The 27327-nt window shown below is 47.2% G+C and overlaps 1 protein-coding gene across 6 annotated transcripts in view; it reads left to right on the top strand.

The window, feature by feature from the left end:
* CACNA1H (calcium voltage-gated channel subunit alpha1 H) overlaps positions 1 to 27327 on the top strand; it is a 485794-nt gene that overhangs the window by 184753 nt on the left and 273714 nt on the right. For 2 of the 6 annotated variants that reach the window (XM_053276624.1, XM_053276623.1), the window contains exon 4: positions 2504 to 2603. The exons of the other annotated variants lie outside the window; for them this stretch is intronic. The gene's annotated coding sequence lies outside the window, so the exon portion shown is untranslated. The remainder of the gene's footprint in view (positions 1 to 2503; positions 2604 to 27327) is intronic. 6 annotated transcript variants of the gene reach the window in all.

Here is a 27327-nt window from a genome sequence, read left to right as displayed (position 1 = left end):
ACAACTTCTAAGGGCCTTCAGACATGGTGGCAGGGAACAATGGGAGCTGGAGTCCACATCATCTGGGCACCTGATGGTTGGAAAACCCTGTTTATAGAATGAGAAATAATCAAGTCGTTTGAGGCTTTTTTAAAAAATCAGAAGTTAGCAAAGTAGCAAATTGGTTGAATCAACTATAATGCAGCGGGGATGCTGTTGTGTGATGTGAAGAGCTAAAATCACCACATTGTAGCTGGAGAGAAATGATGCAGCAGGTTGAGGCAAAGAAGGAGACCACTCTTGGATGGATTATCTAGCCATCATCTATCTATCTATCTATCTATCTATCTATCTATCTGCTTGCTTACCGTCCAGGGACTTTTTTGTATAAGGCGGTATATAAATGTACTAAATAATCAATAAAAGCAAGTGCCTTTATTTCCTGAAAAATGTCGCTCACTTTAATCTGAGCTTTGAGTATCCAAAAAACATGAAAAGGGGTGGCGGCGGGGGGGGGGGTGAGTTGCAGGAAGGCATGTAGCTCACTGTTGCCACTCCAATTCCACCGGGTGCTAGTTGAAATTCTGCATCATCATTATTGTCCTTTGACATTCACTGTGACCATTTCTCCTGCAAATCCTACCTATCTATAGCATTTTGGGCGTCCTGCTGGGAAACTCTTTAAAAGGCAGAGCCTAGCTGAAAATACTGCTATTAACATTAGCAACAGAGTGACATGCAAAGTCAGGTTAAGCTTCTCAATGCCATCCCCCAAGCACTGTGTACGAGATGAAAGCTTTTGCAAGGTCCCAGGCCAATCCTTCTGCAATTAGACCTATGGTAAATGGATCCTAATTTTGAACATTCACTCAACAGCAACAACAAAAAACTTCTCCTCGCTTTGGGGTCCATTAGTAAAACTGAACTCCAAATCGTCGAGCACACAGAAGTCCTTTGTCTAATGCTAATGATGCATTGCCATTTGGGGAAGTGATATAAAAATAAATGAAAACCATGCCGGTGGGATTTCTTCAGCCTGAGCTGAATATTGTGACGGGGAGGCAGTGGCATAGGGAGAATGCTGTTGGTGCTGACGTCAGACGCAGGGGGCATAGCCACGTTCGCAAATGGGGGCCACACCCCCCACTTGCAAGTAAACTTCCCTGCTTGCAAAGGCAGAGAGATGCGTTCCGGGCCCCACTGGAAATCTAGGGCTGGCTGAAACTTCTCAAAAACAGCCACGCTGCAAATGTGGTGCCGGCCGAAGCTTACTTGCAAATGGGGCATGTGACCCCGTTTATGAACATGGCTACACCCCCTACGTCTGATGTCGGAGGCAGGGGGTGTGGCTGGGGTGCCAGGCGCGGTCTCTGGCCAAAGCAGCCCAGGTTCTTTGCGGGGGGGGCGGACCCTGCAATGGTGGCTCTGCCCCTGTGGGGAGGGGTGTAAGGGCCCATTTTTCTTTCCCCCCCCCACATCATGGATGGTATCAATTAAAGTTCCTTTATGAAATGTATCCAACAAAAAATGTTGTTGAAAACCTCGGCCAAGGGCTTTCTTTTAATGAGCCATGCTATGGTGCTGAGTCAGAAACGGTTGCAAATTACAGTAATTATTTTATAGTGTTGACCGAGCGTGTAAAAGAGTGGTTGCACAGTGATTTTCATGGGAACCATCTCCGCTTGTTTAAAAAAAAAGAAAGAAAAAAGCAGCAGCAGCTGCAAGGATGGGCCTGTGGACTGAATTAACTTCCTCCTAATTCTCCAATAATTCCGATCATTAGGAAGTAGTTACACACGGAAATGGAGGGAATAATTCTCAGTCTGTCAGCACATCCATCTTCTGCTCCCTGGGAGGCTTTAGTCTGCAGACACTCAAGCACCAGCCCTGTTTTCTAAGACATGGGGTGACTGTCTGCTGAGGTGGAAACAAATGGCCATTGGCAGCAGGGTGGTACCCATTTTTTGGGGGGGGAGCATTTGCTGCCCCTTCCCCCCCCCCACCTGCATGCAGATACTCTTCCCAGATTGGGACCAGCCTCGACTCACACATGTAGCCTCCCATTCAAATGCAAACCAGGGTGGGCCCTGCTTAGCAAAGGAGACACCTCGTGATTGCTGCTACAAAGACCAGCTCTCTTGACTACTTCTTGTGACCCTTGGCCTGCCACAGCTCTTGCCTCTTGTCTGATTCCTGAACTGGCACTGAGTTTTGGTGTGGCTTCTGACCCTCTAGTTGAACCGTCATTCAGGTATGATGCTCCCGCCTGGTCCTAGACTTTGTTTCCTGCTTTTGCCCTGGCTCTGGCTTCTGATAGACTCCCCGGGCTTGATCTTCTGGCATGTGCTTGTCTCTGGATTGCTGACACCCTGCAGCCCTGGTTCATGGCCTCTACAGCGCCCCTCTCCTGGCTACCGGCACTATGTCCTCAGATATGGCTGCCCACAACCTGGCCACCCTGACAGTTTGGATGCCATGGCATAGCCAGGTGGGACTGAAAAGCTCCTTGGTTTTCCTCTTTCAGGTCGAGGAAGGCAACTGAGAGGACTTTTCCTGAGCCCCAAATCCTGGAGCCTGACTGTGCTTGTTCCTGCTCCTGAGCAATTACTTGATCGTCTATAGAGGTGAGAAATGGGAATGCTATGATAGTTTTATATATAATTGTTGCACTCTTCACAGGGCCAGCTGCACCCTAGCATCGGCAGGGGTAGGACAGCCTCAGAGCCTTTCACCAGTGTGGAGCATTACTCCTTTCCAGGGGCTTGTTCCATTCATCAGCCCCTTTCAGAGGCGCTTCTCCAAGGCTCAGTCAGAATCCCAGGGCTCCTCCAAAGCAAGCCCTGCTCCTGGACTGGCCCCTCATCACTGGCCAGTCCTCCCTTATATACCCCCTGACACTGGGGGTAGGTCTCACGAGATCCTGATGTCGGCCAAGATCTCAGACCGAGATCTCACGACAGTTTCCCCCAACCTCACAAGACCACACGGTCGTCCGACTCACCCGATCCCTGCTGGGGCCAGTCGGAAGCCACCCAGGCGGGTGTCTCGTTCTTGTCCTCCCCAACTAGGTCAGGTCAAACTGGTAAGACCTGCATGGGGGGGGGCACTCTGCCATGGGACACGCCCTGTTCTCCCGAAGCTTTCTGCCCCATACCGAGGATTTCCTGGCAACAATATATAATATTGATGTATGTGTGTTGGGGTGACCCTTCCATGAGGCGAGGCGTTAACTTCAGCTTATTGGGGCAACACCATGAAGGAAAGTTGCCCTCTGCCACCACCGGAAGAACAGCTCTTCAGGACCAATCTGACCCTTACATGCTTTGGGAGGAGCACCTCACAATCCTGGCAATGTTTGCAAGAAGCACCAGGGAAGGAGAAAAGGCTGTTGGTCACTCCCATCCCTTCTCCCCTTTGTCACTTTCAAAGCTTGGCTTTAAAAGGGGAGGCACCTTCAACCAAGATCCACAATGCCTTGGGCCACCCCTGGTGTGTGTGTGGCCTCCTTCAGATGTAACACGGAACCATGGGTCCATTGGTCCACACCCCCTTCCCCCGCTCTCTGGTGACCTCTTTGCTGCTTCCCTCCTCCGCCCCGACTACTTCTCTTAACATGTCAGTTAATTCAGAGTCTCGTCTCTTTTTGCCATGGTTATGATGTTTTAAGCATCCGCAAGACTGCAGAGAGAGCTGCGGGAACTGGCTGTGCGGCCTTCCTTCGTGACAGAAGCATGCCTACTAATCAGGCCAAAGTGAGGGAGGAGCTTCCTCCCTCAACTCTGGCTCTGTGGGGCCAAAACAGTGGTGCCAGCATTCAGATGTAACGCTGGCACCACAGTTGGAGGTGCCCAAACTACTCACAAAGCATGTAGGTTTGGGGAGGTCCCTTCTCGCCTTCAGCTCTGATTTCCCAATTTGGATATGCGTCCAAGGAAACCGGAAGTGAAGGGTCCTCTGGTTTCCTGTTGTGCCTGAATTCGGCATGTGTGTTGTAGCAAAATTTGGTTTTATTTTACTCTCTATGCAATGATCTTTCCTGTGGGCCCCAAGCAGTGATCTGCAGAAGATCACTGTGCCGAGAAATTGTTTTTTTCCCCTCCTTTTCAAATACTTTTGTGCCTCTCTGGGCATACTTCAGATGTTTTGTCCAAACAGGAACTTCCAAATGTCCCCTAAAATGGTTCTTTAGGTGGAATCCGGTGCTAGTCTTGGAGGTGCATCTTTGAATAAACAGACATGGAACTTCCAGTAAAGTTGCTAAGTGAATGACTGTCTTTTGGGTCATAAATACCTTGAAATACGTAATGTTGGAAGTTAAGTTATAGCACATACTGTTCTACAAGCCATTCATCAGTACAGGATTCATTTGCGTGAGAGAGAGAGAGAGAGAATAATTTACAACCTGCACCTCTGGATGTTTTTTTCATGATTAAAATAATAAATTACACAAACATTATTTTCTGTATGCCGGGCCCTGAAAATGGCTTCTGGAAACATCGGGGACTCAGGAACATAGGAAGCTGCCTTCTACTGAGTCAGACCATATTGGTCCATCTAGTTCAATACTACCTATACAGACTGGCAGTGGCTTTTCCAAGGTGGCAGGCAGGAGTCTCTCTCAGTCCTATCTGGAGATGACTTGGAACTTCCTGCATGTAAGCAAGCAGATGCTCTTCCCAGAGCGGCCCTATCCCCTAAGAAGAATGTCTTACAATGCTACTTGGGGGTCAAGGTGATGTCTGTACCCATTAGGCTTTTTAAGGTCTTGATGCCAAACCCCCAACCAAAAAACCCCTCTCCTTGTGCTGATTTTCTAAGAACTCATTCACCTTGAGAGCTTCCATAATGAGGAATACGCTTAAGTAAGGAAATGTTTGGAATGTGGCCAATCACCAGTTGCAGAAACAGGAGCTGCTGGGGGATTTCCCCTCCCTCCTTGGAAGAACACCAGCCAGGAAAAGACCAGTCTTGCTCTAACCAGATCAACAGTGGTTGTGATTCCCCTTCCCTTCCAGAACCGGCACGGCTGCATCGATCAGCCCCGAGCAGTAATTCATGAAGGGATACAGTGGGCACACTCCTCTCAGGGGGTGGGAGGGGAGGCAGTTCTGCTGAATGCATAGGCATGATGCCCGCGATAAAGCCGGCAGCACTGCCCGCCGGACAGGAGGACACAATGGAGGTTTATAAAATTATGCAATATGTGAACTTTTCTCCAATCTGTCGTAATACTAGAACTTGACTGAAATTGACTGGGACATATAACTAGCTTAACCTGCGCAGAGCATCTGCATACCAGTACCTGATTGCTCCCCTCACCCTCCACCACAGCCCCCTCACCCTGTGGCCAGCCCCTCCACGGCCTCCTCGCTGCCCCCACCTCCTCCTCACAGTGGCCATTGCCAGCAGCCAACTGCCGCCCAGCCAATCAGGCACCTCCTCCGCCAGCATGCACAGCCCTTGCCACATCCCCACGCATGGCTGTGGCTGGCTAAGAGAATTAATTATAAATGATAGATTATTCTCTCCTCTACAATCTTCCCACCAGTAACAGTTGCATTCCAACTGACCTTAACCATCACAGGTCTCTCTTCCCTATCTGCATATGGAATTCCCATTGCCCAATCACCACAGTTCTCCTGCTCTGTTGCCTCTGATTGGTAAAGCACTGTGGGGGTGGGGCTTGCCACGCACCATTTGCCACAGATCACCTAAGCCTTTTATATATAGAGATCCGTGGTCACAAGATCTAGTGCTAGGCAGTGGCTTAGATTACTTTAAAAGGGCATTAGAGACATTCCTGGGGATAGGCCTATCAGCCATTAGTGGTATTGAACTTCCCTGTTCAGGGGCAGTGTACCTTTTGGATACCAATTCCTGTACAGAAACAAAAAAAGGGGAGGTCTATCTAGAGCAGGCCTACTCAACTTCGGCCCTCCTGCAATGTTGGCCCACAACTCCCATAATCCCTGGCTATTGGCCCCTGTGGCTGGGGCTTATGGGAGTTGTAGTCCAAAAACAACTGGGGGGGCCTAAGTTGAGCAGGCCTGATCTAGAGCCAGTAGTGGTGAAGTGGTTCAAGTGTCAGACTAGGTCTTGGGAAATACAGATTCAAATCCCCACTCAGCCATGAAATTCACTGAGGGCAGTCAGTCTCTCAGCTTAACTTATCTGTTGTACAGATAAGATTGGAGGGAGGATCATGTATGCTGCCCTAGGTTTTGTGGAAGATGGGCAGTGGATTAAAAAAAGGTAATAAATAATAAGGTCGTTGGGGAGGGCTGGGGGAAGGCAGGATTCTACCTACCTTCTCCCCCCTCACCATGATCCATCGCTTTCTGTGTGCCATTGCTTGTACGCCTACACAAATATTGTGGCGGCGAGTGGCACACCAAGCTAGAGATGGAGGAAGGATGTCTTTCCTCCAGATATCCCACAAAGCACCACGTAAGCAGTGTGATGCATTATACAAGTTCCAGAGGCCGGGTTGCACCTCACCCCCAGCCTCTATGATCAAAATGGCTGCCATTAGTCCGGGAGAAGCTGCGGTTAGCCCAGTTGCACACACGGCCGGGCAGTGGAGTAGGAGGGGGGCTATGCCCTCCTACCTCACTTTTAGCCCGGGTTTAGAACCTGGGCTACCCGGCGGAGTGCCGGGATCAGGTCCAATCCCAATGGTTTTCACGAGCAGCTCTACCTGGGAAGAGCTGCACTAGCCTGGGGAGAGCTGAATGTGAGAACGACCTCACTGTCTTCATTGGGCTGTTACTATGGAAACCATGGCCCCTGATGGGTCTGATTCAGTATAAGACTTAGGAATTCAGCCTCCATGTACAGAAGCAGTCTGCCTCAGAGTAATAGATACAAAAAGGTGAGGGAGGGTATTTGCCTTCCTGCCTCACTTCTGGCCTCCCACTGGGGCACCTGGCTGGCCATTGTGGAAAACAGGAGACGGTGCTCCCGAGTTCCATAGAAAGCGGCCTTATACTGAGTCTGACCATTAGTCCACCAAGCTCAGTATTGTCAATGCTGACTGGCAGCAGCACTGCATAGTTTAAGGCAAGGGGTCTTTCCTAGCCCTACCTGGGGCTGCTGTCAGAGATTGTACCTGGGGCCTTCTGCATGCAAAGCAGGTGCTCTAGCATTGAGCTACGGCCCCAGAGCAGCCCTTTAGAGATGTAGTGAGCGGGTTTATTTGATGGCAATTGCTTTGGGCCTTTAATTCAGGTATTTTAGGAGGCACGCTGTTTGTGGCTGTGCTGTCCCAGGCTGCACCCTTTCCAGGGAAAAACAGCATCAATTTTGCAGTGGGGCTGTCATGGTTTTGAGCTCCACTGTGCTGTAAATCCCTCTTTTCTTTTCGCAATAAATCCTAAATTCGCTCCCAAATCCTCTTCATCATTTGCTCTCCAGAGCCATCCTTCCCCATGGGCTGCTCACCACAGAGCATGGCACGTAGATTTCCATCTGTTTAATTTTTTATTTAATCTCTTTCTCTCCCCTCCTTTTTTTTTTTTGGTTGCCATGCTAGAGAGAGTTAAAAGATGAGCAGTGCGGAAACTAAACCAGGCTTAAAGGGGGGCAGGGAGAGAGACAGAGAGAAATTCTCAGAAAGAGGGAATTGGCTGCCTTCTGTCTGCCAAATTCTCCAGCATGCAAATGACGACTAAACGAGATCATGGGGGCGATGTAATCTTTAAAGAAGGCGAGACTGGCTGCCGGTATCTGATGCTGCTTCTGAGCATCCGTGCCCCTTGGTTTCAAGAGGGTGGGGGGCACACCTCCCCTCTAACGGAACTCCAGTCACATGTGCAGAACCACGTGAGGAACAGAGCACTCTCTTTCAACACAGTGTTGGAGATTTTCACCCACGCACTTCTCATTAGTTATCTCAAATAGGGTAGGAGATTATCATGACTGACTGGGAAACCCTCGGTCTTGGATCTCCTGTGGAACTTTGTATGCATGCATGCACACACGCACACACAATGCTGAATCACATGTACAGTGCATCCAGGCATTCTCCACATGCAGGAGCTATTTCTTTATTACAGATTCCTATCCTGCTGTTCCAGTTGAAACCAAGCTCAGTTCAGCGAACAAATCAAATGTCACATTTTAAAACATTTTAAAACGATCAGATTAAGAATTATGCACACACGCACACACACATATGAGCCACAGGTGCTGGGAGCAGAAGCAGCTGCTTTATCCTGAGACACTTAGTCCATCTTGGTCTATCGAGCTCAGTAGTGTCTACACTGACTTGCAGCAGCTTTCCTGAGTTTCAGAAGGGTCTTTCCCAGTCTCATCTGAAGATGCTAAGATTGGACCTAGGACCTTTGTCATGCAAAGCAGAGGACCCCCTGTGAGGGTCCTTGGGTAGAGATGTGCATGAAACAAATTTTTCAATTTGTTTCAAATTTGAATCAAATTCCAAAATGTGTTTCGAATTCAAATCAAATCAGAATCTGGTCCAAAAATTCAATTCGAATTTGGATTGAATTTGAATCAATTTGACCCTGTTTTGGCACCTTTTTAAACTAGTCAAGGGGCCTGAATGGTTTAAAAAGGGTGCCAAATGGCTCTCAAATTGAATTCAAATAGAATTTCTTCTATTTGAATTTGCATCAAATTGCCCTTTTAAGGGGTGATTTGGTTCAAATTCGAATCACTCAAATCACCCAGATTCTAGTCAAACAGATTCAAATCCAAAATGATTTGCACATCCCTATCCTTGGGTTCCTAGATGTTGTTGGACTACTGCTCCTGCCACCCTTTGGCCATTGTGGCTAGGAATGATGGGAGTTGTAATGGGAAAACATCTGAGAACCAAACTTGAGAACCCCTGAAATAAGCAGCAACAACAAATGAATCTAAAAGTAATGCGTAATGGGCCTTTTGCAATGATGACTTTTTGTCATTTGCTTTCTTGCAGGAGTTCCCAACCTCTAGTCTTTTATTTATTTGATTTCTATACCGCCCTTCCAAAAATGGCTCAGGGCAGTTTACACAGAGAAATAACAAATAAATAAGATGGCTCCCTGTCCCCAAAGGGCTCAAATCTAAAAAGAAACATAAAATAGACACCAGATTGTGAGAATTGGCCCCTTGTTTTAAAAGATCTGCTGCCTGATTAATTTGAGTGCCGTTGTTGTTGTTGTTGTTGTTGTTGTTGTTATTACATTTTATATCCCGCTCTTCCTCCAAGGAGCCCCCAGAGCGGTGTACTACATACTTAGGTTTCTCCTCACAACAACCCTGTGAAGTAGGTTAGGCTGAGAGAGAAGGGACTGGCTTTGTTGAGCAAAAGGCTTTTATTTATTAACCAATTAAAGGTCATGGCCCTAGTTCATAGCCAACATCAGATCTTACTGCAATGAATTCACAAGCTGTTCGCCTGCCCCCTTCCATCCATCAGTTCTCCTGGCTTCTAGTCTTGTGCACGGAATTTGAACTTGACTCTCCCTGGATATCCCCCCAACTCTCCCTCCCTCCCTCTGCCACACAGGCTTCCCTTGCGCGTTGCCGCTCCTGTCGCCACGCTCCAGTTTCTCTCCTCTAGCAAACAAATGAGACCAGCCAAGGGCTACAGATGTTTCCCCTGTCATGACAAGATGGCAGAAATAGTATTGCACGGTGGGCCATGGACGATGCATTTTTCATTACCAAGATGGTAAAATATTGAGACGACTTTGAAACACCAGGAACGAGCAAAGGAAAACACCCAGGAGATATGAGTGGAATTTCTTTATTGTCATTTTATATCCGCGATTTTAGCTCAGCAATGTGAGACATTTTTATAGCAGGAAATGAAAGATGGTTTGTTTTGCTGCAATAATCATCTCCGTTAAATAAGAGCACCTCCTTTCAAAAAGCACACTTAGAATGAACCATGACCAAGGGAAAGCATGCTCACTTGGTGATCTATCTTGCAGGAGCAGCTTGTCCTAACAAGCTGGGGGGTGGGGGGTGGGGACAAAGGAAGCATGGCTGCCTCTGCTTCTCCTCTAGGAGCTCAGGCTAGGGATGCCTAATGGTTAAAAATTCCTGGTGAATGAAGGGAACCAGTATGACAATTCTTGCAGCCAGTGGCTGTTGGTAGATCAGGGCCCAGTAGGTTGCCCTCATATCAATCTAGTTTGATCTCCTGCCACCTTTGCTCTTCCATCTCCATCAGCATCCCCTCTGGAAAAGAGCCATTGGAAAAGATGCTGAAAAGGGACAGTTGCTCTTCCTCTGAGAAAACCACCACTTTGCCCAGAGAAGAAAGACTGGGTCCTGTGCTGGAAGAAAGAAGAAAGCTCCTTTGAACATCTGGATTTGTCTTATAGTGAGTCATATCATTGGTCCCAGAGGTACACCTAGCTAATTTTGGAGCCTGGACCTAAAAGCCTTTGGAGGCCCCCCTCCCCTGCAAATTAAGCATCATGAAGCTCGGCTGGGTGACCACACCACCCAGGACAAACTAAAGAGGATTTTGGGGGCCCCATGGGCTGTGAAGGCCCTAGACTTCGGCCTGGAAGTCCAGGGATAAGAGTGCCTCTGATTAGTCCATCTATCCTGACTGGCAAATAGAGATGTGCATAAAATGAATTTTTCTATTTGTTTCAAATTTGAATTAAATTCCAAAAATTCATTTCAAAATCAAATTCAAATTTGGTCCAAAAATTCAATTCAAATTAAAATTGATTCAAATTCAAATCATTTATTTATTATTTCTCTGTGTAAACTGCCCTGAGCCATTTTTGGAAGAGCGGTATAGAAATTATTATTAGTAGTAGTAGTAGTAGTAGTAGTAAATATTATGGGACTTCCAACTACTAACAGACAAACATCTGCCACACAATACACCAGATATAACTGTAGTCAAGAAGAAAGAAAAACAAGTCAAAATAATCAACATAACAATACCAGGTGATAGCAGAATAGAAGGGGGGGTTAGAAAAAATAACAAAATACAAAGATCTACAAATGGAAATGGAAAGGCTGTGGCAGAAGAAGACCAAAATAATCCCAGTAGTAACTGGCGCCCTAGGTACAATTCCAAAAGACCTTGAAGAGCACCTCAACACCATAGGGGCCACAGAAATCACCATAAGCCAATTACAAAAAAGCAACTTTACTGGGAACAGCCTATATTCTGCGACGTTATCTATAATAATAACAATATTGATAATAAAATTCAGCCATCCCAGGTCCTTGGGAAGGACTCAATGTCTGGATAAAACAGTCAATAACACCTGTCTGACTGGGTAAACAAGAAATCATCATCATCATCATCATCATCATCATCATCATCATCATCAAATTTGAATATATTTGACCCTATTTTGGTGCCTTTTTTAACCAATCAAGGGGCCTGTATGGTTTAAAAAAGGTGCCAAATAGCTTTCTATTTGTGAATTGAGTTAAATCGATTTGAATTCAAATAAGTTTGCACATCCCTATTGGCAAGATCATAGCAACATAGGAAGCTGCCTTCTACCAAGTCAGACCATTGGTCCATCTAGCTCAGAATTTTCTACTCTGACTGGCGGCATCTCTCAAGGTCTTTCCCAGCGCTGCCTGGAGATGCTGCCACAGATTGAACTGGGACCACCTGCATGCACAGCAGATGCTCTACCACTGAGCCATGACACCATTCCCTAAGGCAGAGGTTTCCAACTGCTGCCCTCCAGCTCTTTTGGGCTCACAACTCTCATCACCCTTGGCTACTGTGACAATGATGGGAGTTGTAGAACAAAAACAGGTAGAGAGCTGCACTGGACACCCTTGCCCTAAGGAAAACCTTACTGTAGATGGCACTCCCATGTAGTCAGCCATCCAAATGCAAACCAAGGTGGACCCTGCTTAGCAAAGGGGATAATTCATGCTCGCTGCCAACAAGACCAGCTCGCCTCCCCTCCTCAATCATAGTTCTTTCCTATCACCTCCTACCCGATTGTTCCATTGGCAATGCTGCCAGGGCTGAACCTGGGTCCTTCTTTGTGCAAAGTAGGGGCTCTTCCTGCTATGGCCACTCCCAAAAGGTGTCGATCTCCCCCCCCCCCAATCTGCCTCCCCTCGCAGTTGCTGATCTCTCATGCACAGCCCTTGGGCAACCAGGTCCCTATTCTAGCAGCCTGTCAAACATGCCCCACTGTAAATTTTCATTTCTTCTGCTGTCAGTCTGAGCAGTGGAGTTGATGGCGTTAAGGGAGTCTCTCATTTAGAAGGCTGCAGAATACATTACCATTTAAATACCGCACAGGAGAATTGGCACACGCACATTACACGTCCAATAAAGAGCAAATTCCCTCGGCACTATTTGACTTCCTGCGTGATTTTTTGCAGATTGTGCAAATGCATTGCCTTCCAGTTGTCACAGACAGAAATCTCTATATCTGTTAAGTTGGTCTGACTTAACAAGGTGGAAGATGGCACTGAGTGTCCCAGCCTCCAACCTCAAACGTATCTGGATTGTCACCTTCTTGCTGAGCACCTCACCGCCAAGCTCGTACCCTTAACTGGGTGAAATGGGAACAGGATTTGGAGAGAAGACCTAGAGAGAAATGTAAGTGGATATGGGCCTTTTTAACCTCTTATTATGGTAGGAGTTTTCTCATCCAGAGGAGCTGATGGGCGATAGATCCAAAATTGGCAAAAGGAAGTCCTTCACACAATGCACAATTGATTGGATTGATTCCTTGTATGTGTAGCAGATCTTCCGTACAGAGTGGTGTAGTGTCACATCCAAGCATTGACCAGACTCATATATGACACAAGAAGAGCCCTGATGGATTAACCAAAGGTCCACCCAGCCCAGCATCTCACTAGCCATACAGTGAAGTCCATAAGTGCAGGGCACAGAAGCAAAAGCCACCCCTGCTCTTTACTGCTCACTATCTGCTATCCAGAAGCATATTGTCTGGTATCTGGAGGTTTCTCCTCATCATATGGACACCATTGGAAGCTGCTTTATATTGAGTCAGCCCCAGGCTTCATGTAGCTCAGTATTGTCCACTGACTGGCAGCAACTCTCCAGGATTTCAGGCAGAGAAGTATCTTTTCCAGCCCTATCTGGAGATGCTGCCAGGGGCCAAATCTTGGACCTTCTGCATGCAAAGCAGATGTCCTGCCCCTGAGCTATGACTCCATCCCCAATTTGAGATACAAGTGACTTCGAATGAAGCCTTTTTGCTTTGTATGAACACAGGAAGCTGCCTTAGACCAAGTCAGACTCTTGGTCCATCTAGCTCAGTATGGTCCTAGCTCTAGTCTCTGGGGCTTCAGGCTGAGAAGAGACTTCCTGGAGATTCTGCCAGGGATCGAACCTGGGGCTTTCTGCATGCAAAGCAGGTGCCCTACAATTCCCATGCCTCCATATGGGAATGTGCATGCATAAAGATGTGATCCAATTTAGACCTCTCAGAAAGACAGCCATTTTTGAGCTTTAGCTAATGACTCTCCTAATTGGCGACCCAATTGGGATCCACACTGGAGGGAGTTTGCTTATCACGCACCACTCTTAAATGCCTCCAAGTTCTTCTCCCACCATGTTTCTTCTTCAAAATCTTGGAACCATTAGAAAGTCATAAATCAACTCCGTTTTCAGTCTTAGGGAAAGTTCCTTCAAATATCCCAAGTTTACTACCACTGGATTGAGAACTACCACCATCCCATTGATTTCCTTTAATTGTCCCCCTAATATTGGGCTCCAGTTTATCTGGTATTTTGCACCCAGACCGCATTTTTATGCTGTCAGCATGTGATGGCATCTTCATACTCTGCATGGTGATCCTGGCATTCTAGGTAAATCCTGAGTCCATTTCATTAGATGTGGATGTATTTTGGCATTCTAGAAATTCATGCCAATGTGTTAGTGCCTAACACAACTCCTTGGAGCTAACACAACTCCTTGTATTAGTATAAGGTACTAATATTCTCCCAGCCTTTGTTCAGATGAGGATGGCCATCAGCTTTATGAAGTTCTTAATAAATAGGTCTATATAAATATGGAAGATTCCATGTTCACTGCCTTCCTTGTGCATTATAGAGCCATTTATCTATTGAAGTTGCTGAGTTGCATAGCAACCGTTGTTTTAAAGGTTTCTGACTCCAAGTGCCCCCATTCTTTAAAAAGGTTTCCTGTGTGTTTATTTGACAAGCTCAGACTCTGATGGGGTAGGTTTCTCATCGGTATGAGGAGCTGACATTTATAATGATTGTGAAAACAATTTAATTCCAGCCCCCATAAAAATGCTTGTTTAGAGGGTGAGTTTTTGCCTTTAATATATCTATCTGAAGTTATCAACAGAGCCGACTGGACTAGTTGCTGCAACTTTATATGTCTATTTTAAGTCCCGCAATGGAATGTCATCTTGAAACATGGCCTTATATGGCATCTGATTTGGCCAATTGTTGAGTTGGCTATGGACAGAGTCATGGTGGTCTTACAATTGGGGAAGCATAGCTCCCTTTCCCAGGTCTGTCTTTTGTCATGGGCAAGTGAATTCGAGAATTTAGCAGGTCTTCCTCAGGAAGAAAAACTACAAGGGAGAGAGAGGGAGTGAGAGAGAGTTGTCGCATTCGGATATAACGCAAAACCAGAGTTAGATGGGGCAGAGGTTAGGGTTAGCTGAGACACACGCAGAAATGCAGTCGCTCTATGCACACTGTGGCTCTTGGTGGCAGCCTCTTGTGACCAAGGTGCAGGCAGGGGCCATCGTGCCTGGAAACCGGAGGATGGAGAATTGAGATGTTGGATGACTTCTGCGATGTGATTCACAGTCTCAAATATTATCCACAGGTTCGTCAACCTCTGGTTTTGCATTATGTGTTAATTCAACCAGAGAGAGAGAGAGAGAGAGATAGAGAGATAGAGATAGAGAGAGAGAGGCGATTCACATGATGGGGCAAAATTCGGCTAGCGGAGATTTCACCCCATCATCTGAACCACTGGGCTCGGCTGCAATCCCAGTGGTTCCTAGGCGGGTAACCCGCCTAAGTACCCCTGCCCTAAAACCAGGTTTGTGGTGCGAGCACTCTGCAAACCTGGTTTTAATAATCATGAGTAGCTGCAGCACAGCTCCATGCCACAGCTACTCACAAGGAGACCCCCGGAGGGTAGGCAAAAAGCCACCTCCTGGCTCCGGGGGGTCTCTCCAGCATGCCCTGCGCACTCACGCAGGGCATGCTGGAGCTTCCAGGGGCCGATCAGCCCCCACTCCCCCCCCCAGGAACCGCTGGCTCCGTCACGGAGCCAGCAATCATGTAGGTAGCCAATCTGGCCGCCCAGGGCTCCGGCCCAGATTGTCTGCAGGGAGAGCGGGCTTAGCCCGCTCTCCCCGCTCAGCTCACCAAACTGGGTCTCACCGATCGTGAGACCCGGCTCAGAGAGAGAGAGAAAGAGAGAGAATAACAGGCTTACATCCTCCGTCATTTCCATGAGTGGTAAGAAGGTCCAGACAAGCATTCTATGGGTTTAGTTTTCAGAGGAGAGCGCACTGGGGCCTCCAACTGCTTTGGTCATATTTGCTTATTCACAAATATACATGCAGACTCTAGAAGCATCTGTACAAGCAAGCAGCCCTATTCGCTCGCATCAGCTCTCCAGAGAGAAACCCTGTACCTCCAAGGTGCATTCTATCTACTGACAACTCTCTCTCTCCCTGCCTCTGCCTCTTCCAGACTGCAAACCTGCACAATTATGAACATTATTAACGTGCAATCCTTTGGCTGCTCCTCCACCAGAACTGCCTCCATCAGCAGCCTTTCCGCCTGACTGCGTCTGAGACAGCAGGGTTCTCTCTACAGATCTGGTTGGCATAGGGTTGCCAGCTCTGACTGAAGTGATTCCCGAGGATCCCGCCCCTCCCCAATATTTTGCACCGAATCAAGTCATTGAAGATCTCCAGGAGTTACTTCCAAGAGTTGCTAACTGAGCAAAGAGGGAGCCCTTTCTTACGACCGGTGAACAAAGGCTCGAGGGAAAGTGGGGAGGAAGGCTGCTAGCACTTACCTCCCCGCAGACAACCCCTCTCCTCTTTTCTGGGTAGTCTTCCAGTCTACCGGCTGAAAGCAGGTGACCAAAAAAAAAAAAAAGAGCACTTGCTTGCTTAACCTCATTTTGCAGAAGGGCTTGGCAGACGGGTTTGCTGTGGCGGCTGCGGCAACCACTTGCCCCCCCCCCGCCCCTTCTCACAAGCAGCCAAGAGTGGGTTAGGCTGCCTTAGCCTCTTCTTGGCTGCTGGTGAGAACAGCCTCTGTGATTTTTTATTTATTTTTTAGTGTGGCAATTCTTTTACATTTAGCAGGAGGAGAACAACTGCCACTCTCTAGCCCCAGCAAAGCATCCCTCCAGTGGTTGTGGTTGGTGTCTCCCTGCTCCTCCTTTTTACATGGCGAGCACAGGCGCGGCTCCTTACCAGATTCCCCTTTACAAGCATCTTGAACTGGGGCGAATCAGGCGGAACCCGTTCGACCCGGTTCGAGTGCACGAACCGAACTGCCAGCCAGTTCTAATGAACTGGTTTGCAGACTGGCCGTTGGGTTCAAATTCAGTTTGACTTCAAACTGCACCACCCAGAGCAGTTCTATGCACACCCCCTACTGATCCTTACAATAACTCAGTCACATGATGTTATAAGTAGTATTTGACTCCGCTCATTTTCCTCTTCCCACCCTCTCTCTCTCTCTTCTACCTTGTCTATTACATGGCAAGCCATTGTTTTAAACCAGGAACTGCCTTGAGTCCATTGCCAGAAATGTGGTCCAGATATGTAGGAAAAAATAAGCCATGAAGAAGAAATCCCAGCTACTGCTTTGCTGGTCACACTGGATGACGCCAGAATGGTGATAGCATGTTCAAGAGATGTTGGGGAACAAGCTTCCCACTAAATAATTTCTGCCACCCCTCCATCATTGCTCTGTTTTCAGCACTTGAAAACTGCAAGCCGATTCCCACCCCCCCACCGTTCCTAATAACATTCTTTTCTACAGAGACAAGCAAACGATCAAGGCAATAGGGCTTTAATGCTTTCAGGGCTTTGGCTGTCATGGAAGAGTCTCCCTGCTATTCAAAACAAACAGGAAGATTGGTTTTAAAAATGAGCCACAAGCGGGGAGAGCGAGGCCGCCCATCCGTGGTTTGGCAGCGGTTCTCTAGGAGGAGGCAAGGGGGACTGAATTACTCAGCCTTCAGGATGTATCTTGCTTCCTCATAGATCCATTAGGAGCTCGGATCTAATGGCTGTGCCTAGACTGCTGTGGGTTCTGATGCAACACCTGGCCAACTATTTTCCTCCCACATGCAGGTTATAAAAAGGTGGCTCAGGTGTGGAATTCCCTTCCTGCCAACCTTTGAAAACCCAAAAGCAGAAAAATGAGGGTCCACTCCACCTGGAGGGTCCACTCCACCTAATGGCGCAGCGGGGAAATGACTTGACTAGCAAGCCAGAGGTTGTCGGCTTGAATCTCCACTGGTACGCTTCCCAGACTATGGGAAACACATCACGCAGCAGCGATATAGGAAGTTGCTGAAAGGCATCATCTCACAATGTGCAGGAGGAGGCCATGGTCAACCCCTCCTGTATTCTACGAAAGACAACCGCAGGGCTCTGTGGTCGCCAGGAGTCGACACTAACTCGACGGCACACTTTACCTCCTTTGACTTCACCTAGAGATTCTCCTGTAAAGGCCTCATTGAAACACATAAGAGCAGTGCAAGTGCACAGCAAAATTCCTGGCAGAGGTCTTCCTTCCCTTTCTCTCTAAGATCCTTTAACTGGCGATGGTGCTGATTAATCCTGGAATGTTGTTGATTGAAAACATCTCGGCTGCCATGTGGGCATCCACTCCTCTGTCTCCATCACAGTTTTTAGAAAAAGCAAGTGGAAATGTGGCTCTTTACCCAGGCTTTTAGATCAGTGTTCTTTTTGTTGCTGCCACTCTGTATTTTATGGTCCTATTGTGTATGTTTTTAAACACTTTTAATTAGAGTTGTATCCTTATATTCCTATTTAATATTTTTATTGTGTAACTGTTCTACAGTCTTTTATTGTTTTAAATGGTTTGTAAACTGCCTTGATATTATTTTAATGAAAGGTGGTATAAAAATTTAACGATACGTAAGTAAGTGCAACCTTCCACTGGTCCTTTGGCCAGAGGCAGAGACCAGTCTCTCTCAGCTCTATCTTGGAGACGCCACCAGGGATTGAAGCTGGGACCTTCTGCATGCAAGCTGCATGTAGCTCTATCACTAAGCTACATCCCCATCCCCCTCAGGGGAATATTGCACAGCCCTCACATGTAGTCACCCACCCAAATGCAAACCTGAGTGGACCCTTCTTAGCAAAGGGGACAATTCATGCTTGTTACCACAAGTCCAGCTCTCCTCCCCAATCCCAAGGCTGAATACCTGCCTAACTCAAAATTGGCTAGGGAGGGGCTGGGACTGAGATCTCTGGGGAGGGGGTCCCATAGCCCCGGTGCTGCTATGAAGAAGGTTTTGTCGCTCGTTGCTGCCAGCCATATTTCAGATGGTGGCAGGACCCTGACAAGCTAAACTGCCCCTCTGGGCTCTCTTTTAAGTCCAGAGATAAACTTGGGTATATTACCCTCCCCACTCATTTATAACAATTCATACAATTGTGTTAATTGGCAAATTAAAGTGTGGGGTGAGGGGTTGCTTTGTGCCGATACCCTGATACATACAGCACCTAATTAATATTCCACACAGTCGTTGCCAGTGAAGCCTGTATGAGCTTTGCTTCAATAAAAAGAGATTAATTTCTCAAAACAGGTACATTTTAATTAGATATTTTGCCATATGTTTCCATCTGTTATTGCCTATTAGCTAAGGGACTGGATTACCCAGCTCTTTCTCTGTGGAGGCTGAGGCTTTGGCATCTTTTGATGCAAACAGCGACCTGAGGCTCACCCAGTGGAGCTTCTGCCTTCTTTCCTTTCAGAAAAAGGAAAGAACTTCCCCTCTTCCCCAACGCCATGCCACAAGCTGCTTGCGACACCTCTCCATTTCCGAAATGTTTTGCTGGAGACCTTGGAGAGATGCTGCCAGTCAGAGCAGAAACGATCCCGAGCTAGCTGAACCAGTGCTCTGACTTCATATGAAAAAGGACAAAAATGGGGCAGAAAACACTAGCAAAAGCACAATACCAAGAGCCCATTCTCACGACCAGCCCTATCTGGGCTAGCCCTGGCCTCCCCAGGTAGGGTTGGTCATTAGGGAGGAGCGAGCAGGATGTTAATCTGGTTCGGCTAGAATCTGGACCAGATTCGAGCCAACCTGGGCAGATCAGGCTCGATTGAGCCCAGCTAGTTCCAGTTCAGCCTGTAAGCTGCCCGAGTCGGCTCACGGGCCAACATGGGGGGGTGCCCTGCTGTCAGTGGCAGTTTTGGGGTCAGCTGCTGTGGGGGCAGAGACTCGGGTGGTGGCAGCAGGGGCTCTTCCCACCTCTCCGCCCCCCTCCCACATGATAGTCTACGCTGGCTGCAATCCTGTTCAAGCCTCTGGACATGCTTCTGTGCCCGGAGCCCTGAACTGTCATTTGGGAGGCAGACCGGGTGGCTGGAGGAGCCCCTACCTCCCCAGCCTCTGTAACCACAGTGGCTACTTGATTTAAAAGGTAAAGATTAAGTATCCCCCCCCCCCGTTTTAAAGTTAAAGGAGAAAAGACGTTTCAAGCTAGGAGATCCCCTGTAGGGGAATCCTAACCGGATTCTGCTTTATAAGCGTACCCCTCCCGAGCCGGGCCACAAGCCGGTTCCATGAACTGGGGGTGGTGGTCCGGTTTGAACTTGGACTGGCACACATCCCTTGGGTGGCCAGTCTGGTTCAACCTTGGGCCACCCGAACCAGGCCGGCTCAATGGCAAGCCTGGCTCGATTACATCCCCACTGGTCATCTGGGGTCCTGGGATTGCTCCGGATCCTGCCGCACCTCCCCTGGGTAGCCCTGATTTTCTACCCAGGTTTAAAGGAAGGTCGGACATGAGTGGAACTCCTGCCTCCACTCTCTGGTTGTTTGGAGCTCTGTGCTGGCAGCAGCTGCTCCTGGTCTACTGGCAGCCATCTCTATGATAGAGCCAGGCAGGCGCTTTCCCACGGCGTCATGCTGCTTGTGTGGGGAATTGTGGGATAGCTGGTGACCTCAGCTTGCTTCTTCCCTCCCAATCTCTGCTGGGCTCATCACCATCTGCTCATGTGCTGCAGGCAGCAGAGCCCAGCGGAGTCTCTGAACATGTGGGAGGAATCAGGTAGGTTCCTGCCTTCCCTTCAGCTCCCCCCATTTGGTTGTGAGAATGACTCAATAAGTACTATTGAAAACTTGAAAATATTTTAATATAGTGCTATTAGAGAGAGAGAGAGAGAGAGAGAGAGAGAGAGAGAGAGAGAGAATTTGGTGCAGGAAATAAGAGAAATAGAAACAACCATATACATCAAAATTCAAACATATAATAAAACAATGATTGAAAAAAATGAGAATGATGTATATAGGAAGCTGCCATATACAGGCCTTTGGTCCATCTAGCTCAGTATTGTCTATACAGACTGGCAGCAGCTTCTCCAAGGTTTCAGGCAGGGGTATCTCTCAGTCCTATCTTGGAGAGGCCAGGGAGGGAACTTGGACCCTTCTGCACGCAAGCATGCAGGTACTCTTCTCAGAGTGGCCTCATCCCCTAAGCCAAGGGGAATATCTTACAGTGCTTGTGTCGTATCCCATTCAATGCAAACCAGGGTAGACCCTGCTTAGCAAAGGGGACAAGTCAGGCTTGCTACCAGAAGATCAGCTCTGTAGATGATGACCACAGAAAGAATGTGATGAGTAGTGTTCTCTCTAATTTTTTTCATCTCTGTGTGGAATGAGTTTTGTTCTGGGTGGGACTATCAAGGCAGTGTGTGCACACCTGCATTCAGAATTGATCCTTCCTGATTCAACCTGAGTGGGATCTAAAGTTAACTGAGCAGACATCAAAAAACTTGTGAGTGCAGGCATGTGCGCATGCCTTAAAGGGAACACTGATGATGAGGTGGTACTAAAACCCTTTTGGTGCTCTTCATCAGTCTAATTTTGTATATTTGAATATTCAGCTTGTGACAGATCCAAACTCTGATCTCACAAGAATGGTATAAACTTCATATTTAAGAAATCTAAAAAACAATCTATCCACAAATTACTACCCCTGTCATTCATTAAATAATGAAGTGTTTAAAGAAACACTTTAAACGTGTCTGTAGAAGCTCTGACTCCATATAAGACAGTTTTGTCATTCTAAAGGGCACTTTAAAGCGTCTTGTTCCAATTGCTTATGCACTCTACATGTATGTTCTTTAGTGAATCCACTTCTTCCTTGAGCCATAAGGTGTTGCTCTGTGACATGGCAGAATGCCATCTACAAGGCATTGCAAGGATGCTACAAGGAAAAGGTCAGAAAGGAGAACTCAAGGGATGCTTTAGGTCGAGAGCTTTCAAACTCTGGTGCCCAGATGTTGCTGGACAACAACTCCCATCATTCTCAGCTACAACGTTCAAAGGCCATCAACATCCGAGGACCCAAGGCCAGGGACCCATGCTTTAGTCATTCACTTTTGTCCTTTTGGTTTTGTTTCTCGTTGTTTTTTAAGGATTCGGGAGCTCCAATTATCTGCCAACTTGTACTCTGGCATCCTACCTGTTCATCCTACCTGCCGGCACTTTAGAGTTTTGTCCTCAGAAAAGTGTGCAGAAAATTGAACGGTTGCCCTGGGCAACGTCCTTTCCTGGCATCGAACACCTAATTGTAACTCTCTGACAAAAGAGCTGGGATTTCCTACCCATTGACGAAGGGTGCGTGCACAGGAAAACTTCCCACGCCTCAAGTTCAGTGCTCTAACAAAAAGCCCACAGTGCAACCCTGCTAAAAGGGAGCTGCAAGGTTTCATGGGGTTCCCCCAGGTGAGCCACCCACACAGAGTGTGGCTTCAGGCATTACATCAGTTACATGCACTCAGAGGAATTCACACAGCTGCCTCTCTATCCAAAATATCGTGCACAATTATTTCTTGGGCTGAGAGATTTCATGGGAGCTGCAGGTGGAAAAACAGAACTTTCCCTATAGGACTTTACCAACTTCCCCCCACAATTCCCCTCTGATTGGTACAGTGCTTCTGGGATGGGCAGGTGCAGCCTGGTACTATTTTTCCTCCAAGTTCTTAGCAGGGATGCAAAGCCCTTGTCTTTCTACATGGAAATAACGTGCTGCTCTTGCTCTTCCAACCATTTATTACCATTCTTCCTATCTTAAGGAAGCTGCCTTATACCGAGTCAGACCATTGATCCTTCCAGTTCAGGACTGTCTACACTGACTGGCAATGGCTCTTCATGGTTTCAAGCACGAGTCTTTCCCAGCCCTTCCTGGAGATGCTGCCAGGGATGGAACCTGGGACCCGTCAGCATGCAAGTCCTATGGACTAATGTCAGGACATCCTAAAATGAATGTCAGGGAATGCCCACATGGAAATGCACTCATTCACCCAAATGGCCACAGAATGCACTGAATTTCCGAACGGCCAATGGCAAGTCATAAATTCCATGCATTCCTATGACCATTTGGAAGGAACCAGTGCATTCCTCGTCATTCATTCTAGTATATTCCCTAGTCAACATGATCCTTGACTTCTTGTAAAAGAACCCCACCCAAAGTATTGCATCTAAGGGGTGTGGCCACTGGGATGGGCATGGCTGTTAGGGTGGGTGTGGCTATGGGGGCTGTCATGGAGACTCCCTGTGCTTCTGAATTTGCAACTACATGACTGCCTCTGAACAATTCCACATGATGACATAGCATTATTCCATGGGGAAGGAATGGCACCACCACCAATCTCTGACCAGAAGCCACTATCTTTTACCCACAATTCACTTGGAACAATGCTATGCTTCATGAAATCAAACAGCATACACAATCAGAACATAACACTCAGTGAGAACCACCCTGATACACACATGAGAGTGCCTTGTGTTCCTCTAGTTGACTGTACCGTCTAGAGGGATTGATCCTGACAGCACATAGGTGCTCCAAAGCACACACAGAGTGGAGCTGGAGACACCAAACAGACCAAGCCCTGCTTAAAATTCAGGATTCCACCATTTTTATTTGTTTTGTTTTTCAAAAGACAAGCCACAGGCTAGGGAAGTTGCTTAAGTGATGCCAATACCGTGAGCCCATCACTTTCTTTTTCCTGGATTACAAGCCAACTTTGACTACAAATTTACCATCAATCAATAAAAAAGACTTTACAAAGCATAGCCTAAATGTGCCATGTGTTTAAATAATGCATAGTGCATGAAATTGGGCTAATGGAAACTATTATCAACACCTGCACAAGGGACCTTTGGCATTGTTGCTGCTTTAAGGCGGGGGGGGCGGGGCTGTCATAACATAAAGCCCACAGTCCCACAGGCGATGAGTTCATCAGTTGAGTAACTTACAGCTTTAGAGTGCAGATATTAAAAGCTGTAAAGGCCCATTACCATCTTGCAATCTAAGGTGTGCGTCGCAATAGCTGAGGGAATCATCTGTGAGTTCTGCAATGCTATTTATGCTTTCCAAGAAGGAAGGGCTGATTAGCTGACAGTACCACTTTGGTGATAAGAGGACTCTAGTGTTCATCACTAGGTGCTGGGCTGAGCTGAGCAGCAGATACCATTATGAGCGCATGAATAAGTCACTTCACAGATTCAAGAGCTAAGCATCTGCACCAAAGAGAGACCGCACCATAAAGAATAGCAAAAGAGCAACTAATTAGTTTGTCAACAAGTGAACAAGCTGCTTCAGAGGCTATGAAACTGTCTGTCTTGAAGTGTTCAAGCAAAGAATCCACTCTGAGTGGGCACTGATGAGAAACTTTTTTAATTCTTTGCCGAGCGGCCTATATTCTTGACAGAGACACTATAGCCTGAGCATCATCTGCCTGAGTAAAACTAACTGAACTCTCTCTTTTGAAAAGAGCTAAGTTTCTAACCATCATGGTGTTGGAGAAAAACCTGGGCACAGCCGAGCAATGTCCAGTGAAGACCCAGAAAGGAGCTTTAGAAGAGAATGGGCGGCCTCACTAGTAGACCATGGGTAGGACATCAGCACCCTGGACAGCTCCCTTCCATAAGAATCCAAGAAGAGGGCCCTGGTGGGTTAGCAGGGACCTTCTTGCCTCACTTGTGGCCTTCCTGACAGTACCTGGAGATCTTATCAATAAGGGGGCCTTCCTCCCTCCTCTCCATTCCCAAATTCCATCACACGGCCAGTCCCCACAGCTACCTCTACCAACTTTGCCACAGCCAGGGAGGGAGCAGAACTCTACTCAGGCAGTGATGGTTCAAGCGAGCAGGTTAGGGAATGGGCTCTATTTCTTGCTGGCCCCAAGGGGCTTCAGTTGCCCATATTTATTTAAGTTGTTGTTGTTATATACTTTGAAAAGCTTATAGCCCACCTGTCAAATCATCCAAATATTCCAGGCAACTCCTATAGTTTCATCAGCATCAACAGATTAGACAGCTGTGTCCATTCCTTGGAGAGAATGTCCAAAACAGTGCTGAGTCCGCTGGTAGCCTACAGGCTCTGCAATGTGCTCTATGAAGCCTTTGTACATAGTCCAGAAACTTCAGTTAGTTCAAAATGTGGCAGCTAGATTGGTCTCCAGGACAACCCAGAGAGACCATATTATGCTTGTTCTTGCACTGACTGCCAATACTGTATATTTCTGGGCAAAAACCAAAGTGCTGGTTATTACCTTTAAAGCCCTGGACAGCTTAGGTTTGGGTTACTTTAGATAATTCTTTCTTCTGCATGAACCCCACTGCACATTAAGGTCATCTGGAGAGGTCCGCCTCCAGTTGCAACCAGTTTATCTAGTGATAACTTGGGACCGGGCCTTCTCCACAGCTGTTCCTAGGCTGTAGAATGTGCTCCCCATAGAAATCTGAGGCTTAGTAACATTATTGGCCTTAAGAGGAGAGCTGGTTTTCACTGTTTTCACTCCAGTGGCTGGAGGTGGCCTATAGCCCTCAGACTGGTAGCCATGGATAGACCTGTCCTCCATGAATTTATCCAAACCCCTCTTAAAGCCACCCAGGATGTTGGCTGTCATCACATCTAGTGATGTGCAAACAGGTTCGAAATTGAACGTGTTAGATGTTGAACCGGTTTGGTTCGACCATTTGGGGTCAAATTGAACCACCCCATTTGGTCTGACCCCAGACTGAACACACACACACACACACCCAGAGTTTTCAAGGTTGTTTTTAGTCCCCTCCCCCACTTACCGAACTGGGAGGGTGGTTTCCAAGGGGGTGCCAGACCAAAATGGCCCAGTCCGGTTTGGGTTCAGTTCAGACTTGAACCAAACCAGACCAGACAGTGACGCCTTGTGGCAGCGAATTCCACAAGTTGATTATGTGTTGTGTGAAATAGTACTTCCTTTTGTTGGTCCTAAATACAAATCAAAAATAAATAAGTGTCTTGACAATCAGCTTCATGAGATGACCCTGAGTTCTGGTGTTATGCAAGAGGGAGAAACATTTCTCTCTATCAACTTTCTCCACACTATGCATGATCATAGAGTCCTCTATCATGTCTCCCCTCAGTTGTCTTTTTTTCTCAAGTAAAAAGTCCCAGCTGTTGTAGCTTTACCTCATACGTAAGGTGCCCCCTCTTGAAAAACAGGTGCTCCTATTTTCAATAGAAAAAAGAAAAACAGTGAACACCACTGATATAGTGCAACAGAGTGTTCCAAACACATCATCCCAGTTATTCTTGCAACAAACCTGCAAGATAGGGCAATAGTATGATTCCCTGCATATTTGATTCAACTTTCTTCCCACCCACCCTACCTTGGCTGTATAAGCCTATGGAGCTCAGGGCAGTGGAAAACAGAAGAAGGGACTGGCTTGTCCTGGTAAATTTTGTGTAATGAAATTTGACTGAATGGACACAGATCGCCACTACTAATTTCCCAGCATAATGCCTGCAAGCAACCTGTCACCGAATGTCTGCTGGCTCCACTTTATTAAGTATTACTTTCTCAGTTCATGCAGCAAAGGGGCTTGTTGCCTCCTGTAGCCACGAAGAATCTGTGCTGCTTAATAATCCCATCAAGCAAGGAAGGGCATCCCCCCTCCCACCTCCTCCACTTTGTCATCTCGCTGATTACCCAGCATATGCTGCGGCTTCCTTCTGATTGAAGATTTATGAGGAGGTTAAAGCCGAGAGCCGGTCATGTGTGCACCATGGCCACCCATGGCGTTTTACAAGTCAATCTGCCGGTGATGTCTCCATTTCCCCAGGGCACATCACGTCCCAGTTGCAACTCCTATGGGGAGCTGCTTGGAAGTTGGAAAAGCAAGCCAAATAGCAGGATGCTCACTTCCTCACTTCCCAAATTTTCCCAAAGTGGCCCATAATGGGCCGAAAACCACCGGGCGGGCAGTGGGGAAGGAGGGCATCAGGAGACTCCCCCGTGACCACAACAGCACCCCCCAGAGCCCAGCAATGGCAGTAAGCCCACCATTTTTGTTCTTTAAAAAACCTTTTTTTCCTCCCCCGAGCTGGGCCCAGGGTCCGGAATAAAGCTGGACTGGGCCTGGCTCTAGTGTGCACTGGATCAGACCCAATTCGGTTCAAGTCTGGTTCTACTAGAACCAAACTGGGTTTTCTGGTCTTGTGCACACCTCTAATGCAGATGATAGCTTCTACTCTCCGAAGTAGAACAAACGTGCAAGGAATTCTCCATCGTTCCATTCCTTTGGCATATTTTGCAAAACATATTATGACATGCAGTTCAAGTCCCTTTTCTCCCTGTAGACCATCTATGTCCATGTGTGCTTTGATAAAAAGCAGCCCCCCCAAACCCATTGTGATTGTACATTCTCTCAAGATGTGTGATGCATGGGAATGTATCAGTAAAATACTGCACAAAAAGAATATGGACGCAATCACTGAGCATTTCCATCCAGATTGCTTTTTTTTTTTTTTTTTTTGCATTTCCCTTCAACACACCTGAGCCTGTTGGGGTGGGGAAGATGCTACTGAACTGAAGGAACTAAAAGCTGCAGCCGATCTGCTTCCAAGAATTAAACCAAGAATTGGTTAAGCCAGAATTCAGGAGGAGTGAGATTTAGGGCAAAGCAAACCTATGAAATAACAGGGGAATGAGCCATGAGGAAATCGACTCATCTCTGTTCTGGGCTTGGAGAACCAAAATGCCCACGAAGTCAGTTCTTTGCCAGTACACATACACACATACTCTGCTTCACATGGGCAGGATTTAGTAAGAATCTGTGCCAGCTGCCAATTCACAATCAAGGTGATGTCA

This window comes from Hemicordylus capensis, chromosome 13 (genome assembly GCF_027244095.1).
Source record: "Hemicordylus capensis ecotype Gifberg chromosome 13, rHemCap1.1.pri, whole genome shotgun sequence".
NCBI lineage: Eukaryota > Metazoa > Chordata > Lepidosauria > Squamata > Cordylidae > Hemicordylus > Hemicordylus capensis.
This window is presented reverse-complemented; position numbering and strand designations above follow the sequence as displayed.